Source organism: Amblyomma maculatum, chromosome 1 (assembly GCF_055883805.1).
Source record: "Amblyomma maculatum isolate TAMU_Amacu chromosome 1, ASM5588380v1, whole genome shotgun sequence".
Lineage (NCBI taxonomy): Eukaryota > Metazoa > Arthropoda > Arachnida > Ixodida > Ixodidae > Amblyomma > Amblyomma maculatum.
Genome location: NC_139344.1, coordinates 397,733,695 through 397,753,238, shown reverse-complemented (window position 1 = coordinate 397,753,238; position 19,544 = coordinate 397,733,695). Strand labels below are relative to the sequence as shown.

Sequence of the window (19,544 nt, the reverse complement as noted above, 5' to 3'; positions counted from 1 at the left end):
CGTATCTGCATTATAAGTGAAAACCCTTTTTCCGATGAGCAGCTTGTCAAAACGAATCTTGAAAGAGGCGTTGTTCTGTTGACCATAAGTGAAAAGTTTCTTTCTAGCTTCGCGAACCTTGGCTGAATAATCTTCACGGATAGAAAGCGATGTCTCCTTCAGCTTCGAACCAGCAAGCAATATCCCTGATTTGACTTTGAAATGCGCTAGCTTCACAATTATTGGGCGGTTTTTGCCTACTTCGAATCGACCCAAGCGATGTGCACGTTCGATTTGTTTATTTTCAATTCCAATGTCAAGCTTGTCCGAGCAAAAAGAAATGACGCGTTCCTCAGATTGCGCCCAGGTTTCACCGAGTTCGTCTGTAATTCCAAAGAATAATAAGTTCGAGCGGCGCAAGCGATTTTCGGCGTCATCGTACCTGTACGTCAGCAGTTTGACATCAGAAGAAAGTTTGGTCAGTTCGGAGGTGTTTACAGATGCAGCACCATTTTCGGGGTTTTTTTTCAACAATTTTTTCAAGTACTTCGACGCGTAAGGAAAGTCGACGCACAGAGTCTTCAATGTTAGTTTGGGTAGACCTGATCAAGGCGAGCTCTGAAAGTATGGTGTTCTGGCTCGATTCTATGCGTAATATGGCCTGTGAGCTGGATTCAAGTGACGGAAGGGCGTCGTTTTCAGGAGGGCCTGGGTTTAGCTCGACATCTCCGGATAAAATGAGCAAAAGAGAAACAAAATGGGCGTTTAGGCAAAAGGAGGAGGCAATACATAACAATCTTTGGCAAAGGTCAATGGCATCTTTGGGGCACGACACCGCTAGCAGGAAACGGTCACTAGAGCATATGTTTATTGCAACTGGTCTCTTCCCCCCCAAATCACCCCTGACACCTCGTTAAATAGGCTCGCTAAACAAAGACCATATCGCTAAGCCAATAGGGACGAAGTAAACTCTCTGGGCGGTGCCAATAGGCTCCAGCATAGTCCCTCCTCACACCCGTAGTCCTGTACGCAAAACATCTCGCGTGCACATTCCATGGAGTTCGAATCCGCAGCCGTCGTCACGTGCGTCCTTGCCGGACAGCCCGAGTCCCGTGGGAATGAGCTTCCTGGCCTCCGCTCCTTTACACAAGAGCCCAGCGCGCGAGCGCGCACACACACACACGCACACACACCTCCACACACCGTGGGTGATCTGCGGTTCGGAATACTGCTGCTCGCCTTGCAGACGCGGGACATCCGGAGTCGTCTTGCGGGCGGCGATGCGTCGGCGACTTGAAATCTGCGCCAGCCAGGCATTCCGCGATCCAGGGTCACTGGAAATGAACGAAAAGTCACGCACCGCGCGCCGGCTCTCAAGTGCAAGCACCACATCTGCGCTCTCGACGAGCAGACGCCAGTCCAGAAGCCGGCGGTGTGGTATGTCGCGTTGATGAGCACAACAGCTGCTCAACTCAAGATTACTAATATTTGCAGTAGTAGTAGTAAAACACTTTATTGAAGCGGAACACTTAGGCGCCTAACATATCGATTGTCTGCTGGACGATCAGATGCGGCTCAACCCAGGTCCAGATAGTACGGGAGGGGGTGGGAATGAATCCCGATTGCAATGCAACCGGACATGAAAATAAGGCAGTGGGAAAGGTTGGCATAAGGGGAAGGGCAGTTGGGGCATGACGGATCGCAACGAAATTTGTAGATATATAGCCGTGCAGAGGTTTTGAGTGTATTCAGCAGTATCTGCCGAAGGATATGAGCCTCCCGATCGGAGAGATTAGGATGAGGGTCGGAGTAGAGCTTGCGGTCTCAGCGAGAAGCATTGTAATATTCTCTGATGGTGGCGCAAAGAGTTCCATATCTACAGCGCGATAAACGGGACAAGAGAACACAATAACGACAAACACAGCGCTGTTATTGTGTTCGATTCGACGCAGCTGCTTTTGCGGAGTTAATGGCGACATTCTGAGAAAAAGCCCCATGGCGATCTGCTTTTTTTTTCTCCCGTGACAACACCTGGTTTGTCGGCGAGGAAGAGGGAGTAATGCAGGGTTGACGCTGGGTCGCAGCCTCAGCCAAACAGCATCGCGAGATGCATCTGAGTCAAAGGAACCACTTTCACTGAAAATAAATTAAGTAAAATGAATCGATCCGCTGCTCTGGGATTGCGAGCCGGGTGGAATGCACCACCGCCGCTTAGGCTGAGGCGACTCGTGTTTTCGAGTTCGTTTTCACACCGCAATATACCGGCGTTCACAGCCGTCTTGAGCTTCCAGTAATGCACGCCTGTATGCAATCGCAGCCCGGGCAGCTATCGGATGTTGGCATGTCTCAGATGAAGGTAGGTGGATGCAGTCTACCGCTTCTGCCGAGGCGGGGCCCCGACCTTGGGTATCCGTCTCGGATGGCGTTGGGGATGCAGCCTTGGCGCCATGGCGTCGTCACGAGGCGGCGGCAGCGACGGTATACAGCTTCCTGTGGTAGCTCGGGTTACTAGGGGGAAATCCCCCGGCAAACAACTGGGGCCCACGATAGTACGAAACCGGGGCTGCAGACGTTCGAGAAGGCGACCTGGAGGTTCTTGCTTGAATACCTCCAGTAAACAACTCGAGCGCATCATCTCACTGTACATATATGGGAGGGAGGGAGGGGGGGGGGGGGGGGGGGGGGGGGGCAGAGGGTCGAGAGGGCTACCTGGAGGTTCGTGCTAGAGCGTCAGGCAGCTGACGCGAGCGGGCTGATGACGATCATCATGATGGTGGTCTACCGCCACAGCATCATCAGCAGACGTGCCAATAATTGAATTACTTTTGTGGGTAATTTGTTATGCAATTATTTCTCCGATCTGGTAATTTAGGAATGCGTTCTTTTTAACTACGGCAATTTCGCAGCCAAAATTATTTTCAAATTACTTTTAATAAATTTAACCACTGCTCTTTCAGTAAACACGATAGAGCGCCGCGACAGGAGTAACGACCCACGGCAAGCTTGGGCCAGCGTAACGGATCGGTAAAAAACACAGAATTGAGTAGAATTCTGCGTCTGTCACTTGCGGCGGCTATTCATATTGGTAGTCGCAACCACTCCCCGAGCGGCAGGATGAAAGGCGTCAATGGGCCGCCGGAGGAAGAGGTACTGCAGTTTGAATCCAGTTAAAGAATGCGCAGTAACACTCCCTGTTGCGTCAGCTAAGACACAGTGCTGTCTGGTTACACCTGTCGCCACGTTCCGAGGGAAGGGGAAGTTGGAAATGCACATTTAATTAACATTGCTGCGGCGCGCAATTTGCCGAGGACCGAAGGTCGAATTCCTGAGATTACGGAAGCAATAAATAACAGCTGCTGGGTCTTCAACCAGTGGAGACCGCTCCGGATCGTCAAGAAGTGGGGTTTGCCGCCAGTTTCTTTCTTGAGCGCAAGGAAAGCCTGACCATTAGCCATGTTGGTTTTTGTTGTTTTGCTGCCGTTACCTTATCTTTGTAACGTTGCGTGCTGTAGGAAAGACGGGGGAAATAGTTATCTAACATGGAAATTGGCGGGAAGACAGCATCGCTGGGTCACTTCATGAGAGGGGTTGTTTCGGTTACTAGATTTTCTTAGTTTTTTATTGATGAAAACTAGAAAGGATAACTGCATTGCTCTGCAGAAGTAACCGCGACGTAATGTCAATACTTTTTGGAGCAATAATTAGTAACGTAGATGAATACATTTTCACGGTTTTCAGTAAAGCAATTAGTAAGGTAATTTATTTAATTTTCAAAATTGCTTTTGCCATGTATAAACCTCAGCTTCTGATGCCATGCTCAATGGCCACCGACGCACTATACGGCTCTACATTTATTCGAAGCACGAAATGTTGATGGCTCCCAAAGTACCTTATGGGCCCTTTCTCGTACCGGTAGGGATGGTGTATTTGGTCTGTGTAGTGCATCTGTGTTCAACCTAGAATGACCAAATCTCTGGTCATCTTCGGAGCTCTGTTTGAATTCCTCGAATCACTTCAGAACATTCCGACAGTTCTCGGTCCGACTACAGTCTGTGCAGTTGCGGAAATTGAGCCAGTTCGCATGCCTTTGAGTCAAACGTTTTTGTCAAGGAGCTACTATACTCCCTTTTTAACCCCTTCGTGGCGGGGCTACACTGTCAGGTCATTCGCAATCTTCAATATTAGCGACGTAGCAGATTTTTTATATATATATATATATATATATATATATATATATATATAACTTTTACGGCTTCTGCAAGAACGGACATGAAGATATTTTTTTCTTTTAGCCCCAAGAAACTGTGACTTAAGCTAAGCCATAGAACTCTTAACTAAGAGTTCTAAAGCTAGCGTTTCTTGACCCTATGCACTGCATCAAGCTACTATAAAGTGTCGTTATTAATTTCGTGAAGCAGAGAATGGATGTTTCCTAATCGCTGGCAAGTACTGAAACGCCGTGGCCTTACCAAACAATATCTGGACAGATATGGGTGTTACAGCAAAAGGAAAGTTGTGAGCAGTGAGTATGCGTTTTAGCCAGGAGCCGCTTCTCAGGTGTAATTGAATGTAATGTGTTATTGTTCTCCGAGCTGTACCAACAAGTAAAAATAACCTAAAGGGTAGTGTGCGAAATTTTGGAGAAATAAGAATGCGCGGAATATGAGCCCTCAATTGTCGGTTTTAGGCCGGAATACAATTGTCATTCTGCTTATTGTTCAGCGCGTTTTTTTCTACTTTTCGACATTTCGTTAGTGCATGGAAAGGTGCCTTTTAATACGCGAAGCGAGGAAAACGGCGTCGCCGGCCGGTCTAGCTGGCTCCGGTTGCTTCTAACACATTCGCACAGGGGTGTAACATAAAAGCCTGGTTCCCTTGTCTATACTGAATTTGTTACACGTACCTTCGACGTATATGGCTTTGAGGACAAAGGCTTGTGCTACGTACGTACGTATCCTCGCGTCAAGCAGCTTATAGGGCTGTTGTGATGACTTGCACAGGTCGCCGCATTTCCGGCTCCTAATCGTTGTGTTCGCTATTCTGATGAATCTTCGCCGACATAGAGCGCACTCCTTCACGCCAGGCCGGCGAGCGTGTACGTTCAGACGTCATGCGACGGTCTCCTGCCTGCATGTGTGGCAGACATAGCAGTAATTATATGGATATGGCTATAGATTAATTACTTTTCCGGTAAAATTTAGTAACTAGTGAATTACATTATGGCAGTAACTTGGCCACAAATGTAACTAATTCCTTCGGAAATTATTTTTGCTAATTTGCACCGCTGCTCTTTCAATAGACAAAGCGGCAGAGTGGCGCGAAAGATGGAACGGAGCCTGGGCCAGCATAACGAATCGGCAAAAAGAAGCAGAATTGAGTAGAACTCTGCATCTGAGACTTGCGGTGTCCTGTGGAGCCAGTTCACTTACTGCGGCTTTCCAATTGGTCGTTGCAGCCCTTCCCTAGCCTCGTATACATGTACTCGTCAGAGACTGGTTGAGTAAGCCTGTCGAGTAAAAAACAATAAAAAAACAACAAAAAAACCAGTTGTCAGGTTCATGTATACGTAGTCAGGTCGAGTAAAGCAGGCGATGGAGCGGGCAAGTTAACGCTTGCCGGGGGGTAGGTTGCCTAGCTCGACCCGCTTGTCTAAAAGCATGTAGAGGCTGTCGAGTCAGGGAGTCTAGTTAAAGGGAACTCTTGTTATCGAAAAGCTTCCGGAACAGTAACGAGCTTCATCGAAGTTGAATGCGTTCTAGCCCTCATCAACGATAAAAATAATCGAAGCTTTCGATAGTAGAAGGCAGTAGAACCAAACACGAGCAGAAAGCTCGCACTCTAATTTCGAATCTCGACGCTATGCACCGCTTGAAGCGAGTTCATGTAGACACCAAGCGGGTCGAGTGATTTCTCTTTTTACTGTCCAGAGTTCCATTTATTATTTTCAGTCGTTAATGAGGGCTAGGATGCATTGAATTGCGCTGACGTTCGTAGCCGCTGCGGAAACTTTTTGATCCCACAGTTCCCCATAACGCGACTAACCTGACTCGACAACGTTATGATGCTCTAGAATATATTCTATAGTCAACAGCGTCTACATGGTTTTAGGCAAGCATGTTAAGCGAGTTAACCTACCTCCTACTTAACTCAAACCGGAGTCCTCCACTACGGCGTCTCTCATAGCCTGAGTTGCTTTGGGACGTTAAACCCCACAAACCAACCAACCATCCACCGCCTACAAATTTTTGCTGTACCGGACTTGCATGAGCAACATGAAAAAAATATATATATTTTTTCTACTTGAGATGATTACTCGACCCGACTCAGTCGAGTCTGGGGTGTAAAGGGCACGGGGGCTAGGGTGTAAAGGGTGTAAAGCGGCACGAGGTGGCAGAGGGGACTTATGGTGCAAAACGGCCGCAGTTCAAAACCAGTTAGGAGAGCACTCAGTAGTACTTGCGTGCGGGCTAGTTGGTAAGACGACTCTGAAGACCTCTGGCGCCGCATAGTTACACACAAACACAATGCACATACACAAGAGATTACAGCAAGACGTTCACACCGATGATGCGCTCCCCTGTTGTGTCTGCTAGAGCATATAGTGGTGCCTGGTTACGCTCGTAGTCACGGGGCGAGGAGTAAGTGCGTATTCAGACATGACGGGCGGAAAGGAAGGGTCCATGGCGAGAGCATTGCTGAGCGCAAGGTGCCGAGGTCGATTCTTGGGACCAAAGAAGCAGTAATATCCTAGCGGAACCTTCAAACGATGGAGACAGCTCCAAGACAGCAAGACGCTGGCTTCGCGCAGCTCGTTTCTTTGTCTTATGCGCAGTGATAGTAGTGATGAGTGTTCGATCTTTCTCCTGATTTTATTTTGTTTCCGCCTTTTTGTCCTTGCAATTGCGCCTGCTGTAGTAAAGGGGGAAGGACTAATTGTCTGAAACGAAATTTGCCGGGAATGCAAAATAATGTGTGCGTCGCGCCTAGAGAGTTGTTTTGTTTGCTAGGTCATAGCTCTATCGAAAAAAAAAGTAATTTAAAATAATTGCATTAATCAGCAGAAATAATTGTAATCTATTGTCATTACTTTTTGGTACATGTAGTTAATAATGTAATTTATTTGCATTTCCTTGATTTTCAGCAAAGAAATTATTATTGTAATTCCTTTTCACATTTAATTTTGATGTTAGCATGATGTGTTGCATGCTAACATGGGGCGTATACCGTAGTACTTGCCGCTCAACTTAAATAGGCCGATCGGGCTCACCGTATGAAAGCTTAGTTGCGCAAGAGGGCTCTCCTGTGCCGCTCTGGTTCTGTGCTTGCTGCTGTTCTTGCTTGACGCGTCACAAGGACGCGAGCGCAGTTCAGCTTGCGCCTAGGCCCGACGTGGGCCAATTTGTGTGTATGTCGCGCCTGTCTGCTGAGGCCACCCCTGAAGAAGGAAGGGATGACGCAGACACGTTGTACTTGTCGTTATTAGTGTCACCGAGGTAGTCATTGGTTTGCCAGATGAAGTATCGGCTGGGCAAGATATTTTAAGTTTAGAAGTCATAAGTATGAATGCTGATACGCCGCGTGGCCTGTGGCAGGCTTTGCAATGGTCGTCGCGACGCGCACTATGAGTATTTTGTGCGTCTTTCTTGGAAGTCTACCTCTTGTTCGAGGCACGTGAGATCTCGCTGCTGTTTTGCCACAGGCGCTTTTATTTATCGAGATTACCTCAGGCAAGAGGAGGCGTTGCTGTCTGTTCTATGCCTGCAGAGTACTTGAGCCGACATTGGGCTTATTCGCCTGCTTTTTAGGGGAAACGAAGATTTGTGTGCAAAAATTGTGCCACAGTACGCTTGTTGTAATTGTCTCTGAACAACGTGAACGAAAAGTGCGTTTCTTTCCTACAGTGAAGAGCATCTAAGGGTTTGCGAACAAATTGCTGTCTGACGTACAGACCACCTGTTGTCGCAGTGCACGTCGCCACGCTAGAACGCTTTTCCCAGATTAATGGCCGCCCTTCAGCGCAGCATGTTCTGCGTGCAAAGAAGCAAGCATCAACAAGAATATGTACGCCCAAGGGTCCTTTGTCGAGTCCGTCCGGTACGCCGCCCTGCCGGGGTCATAAGCCAAGGTATACACTGAACCCTGAAGAAGTAAACGTAAAGAAGCCATGCAATCATAAAGTTGCCAGTGGCCCGTCGACCTTGGGGAGGGGAGCCTTCTGCCCGCCAGACGTGGGTCGAATGGTCGATTACTCTGTCTACTTCCGGTTTGCTGCCGTAGCAGCTGTTGGATGCGAAGATCCGCGTCTTGAATTGGCGGCAGAGGGCGGAAGAAAGATTCGACGATGTGGGAAAACGCGTATAAAACCATCTGGGTTTGGATCCAGCGACGAGGCTGCGGGAAGTTTTTTCGGCTGGCTTCGAGAAGCGTGAGCAGAGACCGACACATCATCTCGCGTATTTCTTGGTAACTATAGCAATTATGGGGATGCTAAACCAGCAAAGATGACCGAACAGATAGCTTGGTTTCATCATCAGTATGATCGAGTCTTATGAGGTAAGCATTCGAGGTAGCGCTGACAATAGTAAAAGAAGGCGGGCAACTTCGCATGCCTCCATGAAGTAAAACTACGACCAACCATTGGAAACCTGCGCAAGCTATACGGCGCAAAAATTGTTATACTGGGCTAGAAGTCGCTGCCATCAAGCGCTTGAGACGTTGTGAGCGCAAGGCTACATCTTTAACGAGCGTAGGCGGGCCGGCGTCGTTCAATTAGCTGGGCGCGCCCGACATAAAGCGCAACTTTCACGTCTATAAGGTGAAGCAGGTGGCATGGAATAGCACTGCTGGTGCACCAAAAAGTGCTTGTTTCTCGCGCCAGGCCGTTGATTCGGGGCTGCGATCGACGGGAGAAACTTGAGCGCTGGAGCATGCACGCAAGAATCAGGAGCAGTCTGGCGCAGGCTGGCTAGTAAACTGTTTTTTTTTTTTTTTTTTTTTTTTTTTTTTGTATCTAAGCTACACGGAGTCAGTGAAGTAAATCTTATTGCTAGTCCGCGCTTGTCTGTCACTCTTGTTAGCTGTGCGCAGTTACTCAATACATGGAAGAACAATTGAAACGAACAGGAGACATCTAGGAGGGTAGCCTATACGTCTTGGAGCGCCACCACTGGAGCGAACGGCGCTAGGGTCGACCTAGGGAAGCAAGGGGGATCACTTGACTCCTCTTACTGCTGCTGAAGCAGACGCTTGATTGAATTTGTGCTTTTTAAAAGCTAATAGTCGTGCTTAATTATGTAGTTTGGGTTGATATTAGAGTGCCAGCTTTACACTTATTGATCTTGTATCGTGACTGAGGCTGCTAAAGTTTATTTAAGCTATTGCTACGGTCCATTACTGCTCTGTACCAGGACGTAAGCGAGGGAACCCGGCGGAAGCTCCCATTCCTACACAAAACATAAGCTCACAGAACGTTCCTTAATCAAAATTTGAATGAGCAAATCAGCGAGTGATCATTATCATGATGTGTGCGGCAGACATTTCAACGAGCGAGATTTCGTCCATAGAGTTGGCGCTTAGAGTTCGGTGAGCGGCAGAAGAGACGGCGCGCGCGTTTTAATTTGAGCTTATCACTTGTGAAACTAACAATACTATTACTGGAAGGGTGGAAAAGATGCTGGCTTCTTCATGGAGCAGTACCCTCCCAAAGAAAAGAAAGGAGGGATCGTGTAGAGGACAGAATGTCTCATATTGTTCTAAATGAACGCGTTGACACGGAAGTTTCAGTGAAATGAACTAACTAGAAGATTCTGCGGCAGCGGTATATGCATGGTGAGTTGTCTCAGGCAGCCTCTCCAGTACTGTAAAAATTTCAAATGACAAGAGTCCGTGAATAAACGAAAGATAGAGCATTGTATGCATGTTGTGGTGAGCTGATCGAAATATGCGTGTATATATATATATCATCATCAGCCTGACTATATTGACTCCTGCGAACTTCTTAACCTCATCCGCCCACCTAACTTTCTGTCGCCCCCTATATATAAATATAATCGGGAAAGTTGTGTGACATGGCAGTAGTCAGTGAGCAAGAATTCGCTACGTGGAACTCACGTCTTCACACTTGCTAAAAAAATAATCGATGTCATCCCCACAGTCAAACTTGGTGGCGGTTAGTGGTTTGTGGGGTTTAAAGTCCCAAAGCGACTCAGGCTATGAGAGACGCCGTAGTGGATGACTCTGCAAATTGCGACCACCTGGGGTTATTTAACGTGCACTGACATCGCACAGCACACGAGCGCCTTGCTTTTCGCTTGCACCGAAAGGCGGCCGCCGAGGCCGGGATTCGATCCCGCGTCCTTGGGCGCAGTAGTCTAGCTCCATAACCACTGCGCCACCCCGGTGGGGTCACACAGTCAAACTTGTTTGCTCTACTAAGTTCAAGGGAGCAGGGGAAAGGTGCCGCTTCCGCCGGCCCTATGCGAAGACGCTCAGCATCTGTCAGGCTCCTGACAGTCCTCTGCTCCTGCAGAGGAATCCCATTACCTCTGACTGGTTGTGTGGTAGCTTCAGCTGTTTTTTTTTTTTTTTTTTCTTCATAGCGGCAGAAATGCTGCAGCCGGTTCGCGTCGTCGTAGCAGTAAAGCTCGCCGACTACGATAACTCTTGATTTGGGGAAGTGGTTTTTTGCTGAATGAATGAGTCTCATACTTCAAAATAAGCTTATAGAGGCCCAGAGGGAGGTGTATATTAAATAAATTAATGAACGTGATGCTAACGCGCAACTGAAATGCCTAGGAAAGCATCCCAGAGCAGCAGTTCAACGTGCGTTATTCCACTTACTTCGTTATGCGGGCTCTTCCGAGAGGTGCCGCCACGGTATGTCCTCGCGCCCAGTTTCGGCTCCGGGGCATTGGATCTCGATTCATACGCCCGACATCTACAGGCCACGCAAGCCCTTTGGTACGGCTTTGTGTAAGCGGGGCTTTTTATTTATTTCAGGTTGTGTTTGTGGTAGTTTTATGACTGTATGCTAATGAGTAGGTGTGAGATCAGAAAGGTGCGCATTAAGGGATTAGATTGGTTTGGTTTGCTTAGTTTGTGGGGTTAACATCCCAAAGCGACCCAGGCTATGAGAGACGCCGTAGTGGGGGGCTCCGGAAATTTCGACCACCTGAGGTTCTTTAACGTGCACTGACATCGCACAGCACACGGGCGCCTTGCTTTTCGCCTCCGTCGAAAAGTGGCCGCCGAGGCCGGGTTCGAATCGGCGTCTTTGGGTCGTGCAGTCGAGGATCGAGCGCCCTAACTACTGAGCCACCGCGGCGAGCTGATTAGTGATCGAGTATAGGCTTATAGCAAACTGCAAGTGCAGTATGCGAAAAAGAATCCTCAAAGCGAGTCGTGTACAGAAGCCGTTAGGCACCTTTAGGATACCGTATGACGTATTTGATCCTACGCTACGCTACCGCAGTACCGCGAGTCCACCAATAACGCAAGCGCTGATTGGTCCTGAAGCACGGCAGGTCGTCTCGAAGGCGCCAGCTGCCCATCAACTCCGGGCGCGCCTGTCACGTCCGCACACATCAGCCCGTGCGCACTGGCGATGGGCAGGCTCAGAATCCTCCGGTAAAGATAACGTATACACGGTATGTTAAAGGTGTCTTTTAACACTTCCGTATCATGCCGTTAAAGGCCGAGCTTAAGTGACCCCCCAATTGTCTATCTGCCACATTTGTCCAAAATTGTTTTCATAACATATTTCGTGCGCGCTGTGGGCGCCTACCTGTCTCACGCTGTTCCCGCTTTCCCGTGAGCAGCGCAGTTTCGTTTGCTTCGTATATGACAGAGCACGCATAATAACAATAATTGGTTCACATGAAGGGAAAGGCGCAGTATCTGTCACACTTGCTCTGTAGACACCTGAACCGCGCCGTAAGGGAAGGGGGAAGGTGGGAGTGAAAGTGGAAAGAGAGAAAGGGGAGCCGTAGTGGAGAGCTACGGTGTAATTTCGACCACCTGGGGATCTTAACTGAGCTGACATCGCACAGCACACGGACGCCTCTGCGTTTCGTCTCCATCGACCGCAGCCGCCGAGGTCGGGATCGAGCCCGAGAACTCGGCACAATGCCTGGCGGGTTTCGGGTAGGCGACTAACCTTCCAAGCACCCTACTTCTGTTGTTCTCTTCTCTCTTGCTCTCTCGTTCAAAATAGGCGTTTGAGCCAGGGCATAAAAACAGACCAGATCGAAAAACGGGGACAAAAGAACACAGAACAAAATGACGTGCGCTGTACGATCGTTTTGTGTTCCTTTGTCCCCATTTTTTCACTGTCTTTTATGTGCTTGCTATCGCGTGTTTGCGCAGTTTTGACCTCTGGGGTCAAAGGGCAATTATTGCGACTTTATGTACAGTCTAGTCTCAAGTACTGTACTCCATTTGGTTGCTTCAGCCATGTCATACGGGCATCACATTCGGGCGCGCGTGCTCAAACAAGCAAAGCGAGGAGGTTTGGTTTGGTTTGGTTTGTGGGGTTTAACGTCCCAAAGCGACTCAGGCTATGAGACACGCCGTATTGGAGGACTGCGGAAATTTCGACCCCCTGGGTTCTTTAACGTGCACTGAATTCGCACAGCACACGGGCGCCTTGCTTTTCGCCTCCATCGAAACGCGGCCGCCGAGGCCAGGATTCGATCCCTCACCCTTGGGAACAGTAGTCGAGCGCCGTAACCACTGCGACACCCCAGCGGGGCAGAAAGCGAGGAGGAGAGCTGAATTCGCATGTGTACCCTCTGATGGCAATTGCATAAAAACATTTTATGTCCGTCGTTCATTGTATCCGTAGCTGGTCTAATGCGAGTAGAAAAAGTCTCAGCGAGCCCCTCTGTTTCGGTACAGCGATTGGTCCGATTCATTTCGCCGTCGGACAACCACAAGCAGCCCGCCTTGTGCAGCAGGAGGCCACATAGGGTTATTTGTTTTCGGGTTTTATATTTTTTTCAAATTCGAGGGGTAAATATCGGACGTTATTTTTCGACTTGATAATAGAGGAGATCGGGAGAGGAGACCGGTATCGCTAAAGAGGAAAGTATACAACAGTTGCATCTTACCTGTACTCACCTATGGGGCTGAAACGTGGGGGCTAACCAAGAAAGTTCTACTTAAGTTGAGGACAACCCAGAGGGCTATGGAACGAAAAATGGTAGGGGTAACATTAAGAGATAGGAAGCGTGCAGAGTGGGTCAGAGAAATAACTCAGGTTACGACATTCTAGTGGAAATTAAGAAGAATAAATGGGCATGGGCAGGACATGTAGGGCGAAGAGAGGATAACCGATGGTCGCTTAGGGTAACAAACTAGATTCCAAGGGAAGGAAAGCGTAGCAGGGGGCGGCAGAAAGTTAGGTGGGCGGATGAGGTTAAGAAGTTCGCAGGGGTCAAGTGGATGCAGCTAGCACCGAACTGGGTTAATTGGAGAAATATGGGAGTGGCCTTCGCCCTGCAGTGGGTATAGTCAGGCTGATGATGATGATGATGAATAGAGGAGAAATCGGGTTTTTCGTGGAAACACTCCGAAATTCGGGTTTTGTCGGGTTAAATTAACAAACTAATAGCATATTCGATTTCTCCTAACCGGTGGTTAACGATTAGGGTTATGTTCCGGGTTGCTGTCAAGAAAGTATTTCATAATTCGGTGCCTCGGTCGTAATTATTACTCTTCGTGGGATGCAACGGTCAGTTTTTGTTCAAGAAACTTTTTAATCACGTGAGCTAGTCATCGACGTTTTACACGCCCTTATTATACATAATCATCTGCAGGCGCAACATTTCTGTTTCCATCCGAGACCTGTCTGATCTCTGGAGGTATTTTAGCTGAAAGAACGTTCGCTCCACGTCACAGCTTCCATTAGCTCGACACAATAATGTCAACGCTGCATTTGCTAAAGTAGCACGTCTTTGTAATAGGCCATCAGTTCAACACTTCCATTTGTGGGGCTTGCATCCAAAAAGTACTGTTTAAACTCCCCTCGAAGCGAGCTACGTCACCCTTCACTGAAATAAAGAGAGGTCGGTATTCATCAGTCTAAATCAGCAGCTGCTTCTGGAATGGATCGAGTAAAAGGCACCCAGTTTGCACATCGTCAACTGTTTTTTTCGTTGTCTGAGACATTCCGTTTCAGAGTGCAGCCCCATTTTGTGGATATTTTCGCGCAAAACTCTTCACAACAAGTTTTACTAATGTGGTACTGTTCTTAAGTAACATACAGAACGCCTTTTGCTCGATCGCTTTTACCGATCATGCATTGTGGAAAACTCGTTGACAGTTATCAATAGCTTGACGTTTACGAGGTGATCGAAGCTTGACATCAGAAGTTTTCCGCTTTCAAGCGTTTTTTGGACATCTACAAGTGGATCGAGTGCATCTCTCATCAAGACTGCCTTCGCTAAAAAAACCTCTTTATCAGAAAGCATCGTTCGAATGGCTTCTGCTTTGGGGCTGAGCTTTCAAAAAGTTTCGTGGGCACAGTTGTTCCAGAAACCGGGAAAAACATTTTTGGGGTGCAGAAACCGAGTGAAATCGAGTTTTACCCGAAAACGAACAACACTACATATATAACCCTTTTTACCGAAGCGGTGGCTTTGTGCTGCAGCATCCGCCTCGTATTCTGGAGCTACCAGGTTCGATCCCCGGTGCCGCCGGGTACCAACCGGTCTTTCAATGGATACATGATTTCCCACAGCCTGGTGCTTGACTCTTCTGGGGTGAAATGTTTGGGTCGGTTCTGAGATCCTAAAAGGAATGCCATGGGGACAAGACGATATCGCTGTAGAAACTGCTATAACACAATATCATTGTGCTCTCTTTTTCTTTTTCTCAGCTCTAAAAAGGTGACTGACTGGAAATACACCAGATAAGACCGGTGCTTTTACGGAATTTCTACAGCGTCATCCCTCAGTCGAATCAGACACAACGTAGGAAATCCAGCAAATCAGAGCAAATTAACCAAAAAGAAAGTCGCTTATTGCTCCGATCATTTGGGTCTTTGTTGTACTGTTTGTCTGCATTGTTTTTGTTAGGTGGCGTCTTATCATAATTCGCGCGCGCGCGCGCGCGTGTGTGTGTGTGTGTGTGTGTGTGTGTGTGTGTGTGTGTGTGTGTGTGTGTGTGTGTGTGTGTGTGTGTGTGTGTGTGTGTGTGTGTGTGTGTGTGTGTGTGTGTGTGTGTGTGTGTGTGTGTGTGTGTGTGTGTGTGTGTGTGTGTGTGTGTGTGTGTCCGCGTGCGAGAGAGAGAGAGAGAGATAGTGGCCTCGCCGTTTGCGACATAGATCTACAGTGATGGTTCGGTTTGCGGGGTTTAATGTCCCTAAGCGACTCAGGCTATGAGAGATGCCGTAGTTTCGACCGCCTGGGGCTCTTTGACGGGCTCTGACATCGCACAGCATACTTTTTGCTTCTATCGGAAAGCGGCCACCGTGGCCAGGATTCGATCTCGTATCCTTGAGCAAAGAAGTCGAGCACCCTAACCACTGACTGCATCACCGCGGTGGGGGCGACCCCTGATGTCTTTTGCTTGCTGACTAGGCTTCGCGTGACGGCTTCCTGCAGGCTCTCTGTGTGGCTGGTGTGCATGGGATGCAAGCAGCAATCTTTTAAAATTGCTCCGGGAGTGACTACAGAAGTTTATTGGCATCACATTTAAAAGCAGTCTGCGATTTCATGGCTTCGTGGGAACACATTTGTGCGAATAACTTCGTAAAATTTGAAACAAGATGCGTGTCCACGCTGAATACTTTTCAACCTGTAATATAACATGCATTCCAATTGAAAATTGATTCAAAGAATGTTATCAGGCAGTTAACTTGGGGCGAAAGGCTCAATACTGCTACAGTTTTTCAAAAAACTTTTTTCCCCCAACAAAATGAGTTTTGTCGAACTGCACACCAGCTCGTGTAAGAACACGCAGAACACCAAGGATCAGTATTAACCAAAGATAAATATATTTTGACCGGTTTGTTGGATAGTTCTTTATATCGTATTCAGTCAGTATGGAAGAATGTGTAACTGCACCGTTGTCCGTTTCATGGCACTCAAAGCTAGTGGCGTAGTTCTGTCCCGCAGTCCCACAAAGGATTCCGTTGGGATATCACGTTTTAGTCACTATCCGGAAATTGCAGCTTTGGCTGGAGTGGGAATTGCAAGTTTCCCCGAAGCGCTGACAGTAATGACCGTTCTTAGAGGAGTATAGACACCAAATTTTGGTGGCGTTTTTCTTCTTGTTAATGAAGCGTAAGTCATCCGCGTATATCGATCCGCTTGCAGTTTTCGCCTACGACCGCCAAATAATTTATAAATAAATTTTCTTTTCTCACCAATTTCGGTTTCGACAGCCGAGAGATGGCTGTGACTTTACAATCATGTCTTAATGCGCGGCACAAAAAAAAAAAAAAAAAAAAAAAAAAAACAGTGATATAATCGCTCATTCTTTACTCGTAGTGCTTCCTGTTCTTGAGGCAGGCTGGCTTCATCACTGTAGTAAATTTCATATGACACAGCAATGATTATATCGCTGTATTTTCATCCCTCGCGTGACCTAGACTTGACTGTGACGTCACAGTCATCGATGGGCTGTTTAAACCGAAACCGTAAACATACGAGAAAGGAAATTCGATTATAAATTGTTCAGCAGTCGTAGGCGAATGTGACGTGGTGATCCGTGTACAGTAATGTCCTAGGCATCATTGCAAATGATAAAATAAAATACGAACCCAAAAGTTAGGCGTCTATAGTCCTTTAATGGGCCCCACGGTAACGCTAAAGTTAGGAGAATGAGGAAGAGTAGCTCACTGAACGCAACCTGGACGATACCGCGCACCTGAATGCGATTGCATGTGTGAGTCTTAGAGTGGATTTTATGCAAGATTTTAACGCTTTGCTGAGTTTATCGTTCTGTGCTCTTACACTGCAAGCGCAAGCAATATAAATCTCCAGCATTTGTACCATGATGGCACATAAATTGGATTGAATTGAAATAATGAATTAGTCACTGCATCGGTGCGCTCATCATGCTGCCAGTGTAAAGGGAGTTGTGCCACCTCCTTTTCGGGCGTATCCGCTACTCTATGCATTTCGTGAAAATTCCCGTCGTTCCACAAGTTTCTCTGCTTGAATCTTCGTGCTTACCGAGAGCAGCCACGACTTCCTGATGTTGCTTATAATAGCGCATTTGTATATGGCCAGCGGGAACATCCAAAAACCTCTTTCAGGTGGTCGTGCATATCGTTTGTATAGGACAAATATAGCCCCATTCTGGGACACGCGTCTCATGCCTTTGTTTCTTGCGAAATGGCAGGAACAGCAAAACGCAGTCGTGCGATCGCCCACAGCACGCCAGAGAAGCGGCCGGCCGCATTCACGAGCAGGGCCTACTGATAATTGCCATCCGACGCGGCGCGTAATCATTATGAAAACTGGCGGGGAAGGGGCCTACGCCGGAAGGCAGCACGAAAGGGGTATGCACCAGTTGCAGTACGCAACCCTGAGACACGAGCTGGAGCTTTTTGAAAAGAAAAGGAAGACCAGGGGGTGCGCCGCACACGGCGTCGGCGACGGCGGTGCATTCGGCCAGCGGGCCGGCAGAACTTGTTTGGACCGCCGAGAACGGACGTTGCCCCATGCATAGAGAGGGGTGTCTATGAACGGCGTACGCGCCTGTGTGCGCGCGGCCACTGCTCGCACCGCAGTTGTTGACCGCGAAGCTCGGTGGCGGCCGTGGCGGCGAACCCGACGGTTGCCGGCGGCGGGAGAAGAATCGTGGCTGCGTTGCGGACTCCCCTCCGCCACTCCGCCACTCCGTAGGCTTCGTTGACTAGGGTGCGCGCTCGCCTTGACCCGATGGCGCGCGCAATCTCGGAGAGCAACATATCTCTGCCGGGAGCATGACGGGAGGGAGCTGTTGTCGTTAGTTGTCGCTGGCGTTCGCGTCCTTCCTAATGTTCACGGACTGCCCGCGCACGCGTTCTCGGCGGGGCGTCGACGCCTTTCGGGCAGAATGATGGAAGGCGGCGCCTCCTTTCTGGCGGAATGCTGGAAAGCGTCGGCGTCTTTCTGGCGTATTCTTGGAAAGCGTCGATGCCTTTGTGGCGCGGTCTTCAAAACAGCGCGTTGGTAGTGCAACCCAGAGTGTCGTCGATGACGAATAAACTCGCTCGAAAAAAGTTGAGGGCGCGCTGTCTAGTGACAATGTCTTCGGGTGTGGTCAATGCCGTGGTAGTACACTGCGGGTGCTCTTGGAAGTATCGGGCGTCACCGGCAGTGGGTTTCGTTAGTCATGGTAAAGTCGATGGCCTGTCAGTGGCTTCAAGTTCGAGGTTTCAATTTGCTATGTATCTTTCGTGAGTAAAAAAAAAAAAAAAAAAAAATGTCGCCGCTGATAAGACCCGTATTTTGGCTCGATAACTACCAGCACTGCGTGATACGCATTTCGCTTTAAGAAATGAAACAAGCGGGAATTACAATTAGGCATGCTGGTTACAGGCATATTTAACCAATAGCATCCAATTGTTTTTACTTATGTGTTGACATGAGTGTCTCGGGGATCTGTGCTAGGTGCTTTATTATTTTTAATTTATATTGATAACATTGCCGAAAACGTCGGTGCAAGTGTGAGATCGTGATATTGTTTGCCGACCATTGTGTCTTGTGCAGTGTTAAAGGCATTGCTTCGCAACAAACCGTGTTGAACGAAAACGTTTGTAAACTTGCGGACTGGTGTGAGGAGAGCGTATAAAGATTATTTTTCGAGATGCCTCATCTACGTCGATAACAACAAAGAAAACGCCACTGAGTTAAAATTATCACATAAAGAACTATTTTATCACTTTTGTTTCGGCTGTTCAGACTTTAGGAATTGAACACCCATATTAACATTGGTACGAAGGCATTTATAAAAAAGTTTGTTGTCTTCGTCTAAAGTTAGAAGGTGCAACTCCCGGCGTCAAGCATGAAGAATACCACTCTCTACTCTGCCTAAATAGTATGGAACCCGTACTGTAATAAGGACATTGCTAAAGTTGAGCGCATCAACGTCTTTCTGCTAGATTTATGTCGTCTGATTATCGTGCAACATATTCGGTCACAAAACAGCCTAAATCAGCTGAACCTGGAACCACTTAAGTAAGTCGTCAGTCCCCTAGACCGAAGTTCTTTCATATTCTGTACAGCAAATCTGGTTTGTCACGCAACACCTATATTTTAGCTTCCCCTCACGCCATATTTTGCCAGGACCGAACTTTTCAAGAATTCTTATTTTTCCCTCACAACACATCACTGGAAGTGTTTGCCTGCATTTATTGTTGAATGGAGCGATGAAAATATGTTTGCTAAGCTCTTATTGCAAAGTATGCAATTTTTTTTTCTCTCTTCTTCTTGGGCAGCGATGCTGCCTGCAGTATTTGCAAATAAATAAGCAAACGAGGGGAGATTAGTGGACGCAGAGCGCTGACTTTAGTTCTGCGCTTGCAATTTTCCGCTGAATTCAATAGATGTTTGGTTTATGGGGTTTAACGTCCC

At 47.9% G+C, this 19,544-nt stretch overlaps 1 protein-coding gene across 4 annotated transcripts in view; it reads left to right on the top strand.

Annotated features, from left to right (window-relative positions):
• The window catches only part of LOC146208663 (uncharacterized), a 72,335-nt gene that overhangs the window by 35,436 nt on the left and 17,355 nt on the right, over positions 1 to 19,544 (top strand). The gene's annotated exons all lie outside the window — the stretch shown is intronic.